This window comes from Otolemur garnettii, unplaced genomic scaffold (assembly GCF_000181295.1).
Source record: "Otolemur garnettii isolate 467f Iridium unplaced genomic scaffold, OtoGar3 scaffold00005, whole genome shotgun sequence".
NCBI lineage: Eukaryota > Metazoa > Chordata > Mammalia > Primates > Galagidae > Otolemur > Otolemur garnettii.
In genome coordinates, this window is record NW_003852400.1 from 46484046 (window position 1) to 46486250 (window position 2205).

The 2205-nt window shown below is 35.6% G+C and overlaps 1 pseudogene; it reads right to left on the reverse strand.

Moving 5' to 3' along the window:
- Positions 1-966: 966 nt before the first annotated feature.
- Positions 967-1720, reverse strand: LOC100943289 (annotated as a pseudogene).
- Between the last annotated feature and the right edge of the window lie 485 nt (positions 1721-2205).

Sequence of the window (2205 nt, forward strand, 5' to 3'; positions counted from 1 at the left end):
CTAGTATGATAATTTTTCAGTTAATAAGATAAATAAGGATGATTAATGAGTACCTTTCAAATCCAGTTATTTGCCTCTTCTAATGGATTAGGAGTAACATGGCATGGGAGAGTTATTTAATTTTCTATTGGAAGCACCTAACACAATCACTCAAAAAATCCACAATTAAACATTGTTTAAAATAAATTTATAATTGTATGTATACACACATATAAAAATATATATACACATATAAAGGGCAGTTCCTGTGGCTCAAAGGCATAGGGCACTGGCCCCATGTACTGGAGGTGGCGGGTTCAAACCCAGCCCTGGCCAAAAACTGCCAAAAAAACAATATATATATATACATACACACATAAAGATATATATGGGTACCTTTATATATAAAGGTATGTAAAATATATTCTCGAAATGTTAAACTAAAGAAATTATAAAACTAACTTACTTTTCCCTGATTTTCAAGGAGAAGAAAGCACGTTGAATCTCTCTGCTAAGGGGAAGGATGTACACCAACTTTTCATGAGAAAAAATGTTTCCTTATTCCCATCCACTACCCTCTAAAAGGAATATCACATAGTTTTCAATTTTTCTACAAATGAAAAAAGGATATGAATTAGAGCCTCAAAATTGCTTCACACTTTATAATTTTATAATTCTAAATTAGGTCTTCATATTCCATGAATAAAACTAACAAACAGTTGCCCGTCTTGGGTTGCAGCTTTCAGTAAATGGTAGATGGACCAAACACAAAGAAACATATCGGTAATAGATCGTGTAATCTTATGTTTTTGAGAAAAATGTACTTCTTTTTTTTTTCTTTTTTCAGGAAATGTTTAATAAACATATTTCATTTAAATAAATCCTCCAGTAGGAAATGGAGAATTCAATGCTTTAACTTAGAAGGAGGCTATGTAAATAGTTATCTGTCAGATTTATATATGCACCTCACCCACATTCCATTATTGGAAATATCAACATAGCCACATCACAGTTCCCAAAAAGACTTTAAAGTCTCAAAATTCTGTGTCTCCTTTGGCTTGCTACTGTCCTGAGTCGGCCCAAGCTTTATTAATGGTTCCCTTCATATCATCATCTGCATTTTCATAAGTTTTCTTTAGAACATTCATCAGTCCCTCACTAGGATCCGTTCCAGTGTCACAGGAGGGCTTTACTTGCTCTTTGCATTCTTTCAACTTGAGTTAGGTAGTTGTCCCATTGTATTTCCTGTTTTCTTTCTACATAAGATAAGAACTGCATCAGTCTTGACTTTTTTTGAACTGCCTTCCACAGAGATGGGTTTCAAGAGATTGTTCACAGTCATGGGGTAACACTTCCCATTCAGATTCTTAACCAAAAGATCAAATGACCGCTCTGGGAAATGCACCTGCACATTTTCAGTGGCAACTTGATGAACACCGGGTAAGGTAATACAGATTTCCACACACTTATCTGACTGATCCCATCCATAATTACTGATTTTCACTGTATATCCCGTTGTTAATGGGAGCGACCACAGCAGCTGGCTTTTCATTGTTAGAGGTTCTGCTTTCCTCTGTGATTTCTGTTGCACCTGGTTCTTGATTTCTGTTTCAATCTTGGATTTTTCAGCTGTAAGGGCATCATGTACTCTTTTCCTAGTGGCTTTTTCCAGCAACACCTTTGCTTCTTCTAGATCTTTCTGTAGCTCTTCCAAAGTTGAAGCCATAGTGGGGCTGGGTCAGGCCCAAGGCCCAAGCTGCAGCCACACACAGGAGGGAGTAGGAAATGTGCGCCCAGAGCGCTCACCCTGAGGGCAGACCCCACTGCGCGGAAAAATGGATTTCTAGGAGTTATTGTATTTTAATGATTTCGGTTATGATGGTATTTTTAATCTTTCTCATTAAGTTAATCAGTTTTTGGTTAATCTCAGTAACATTTGAATTTGGGTCAAAATGAATCTCATTCATTATTATTACAATTCTCTAGAAAGCTGATGAGTATTAACTTTTTAAAAAAGGCTTTAAATACAAATGTTGAAAGTAAAGTGAACCACAAAATACCTGGACTTATTTTGGGGAAGGAATATTTTTTCGTATGTTAGTGTTGAAATTAATTTCATTCTCTCCAAATAATCTTTAGTCTAAATACACAGACAAGAAACAAGTCCCTGCTGTTTTCTTTTTCCTTCAAGAAGCATCAAGTATTATTTCCTTTGTGTCATCATTT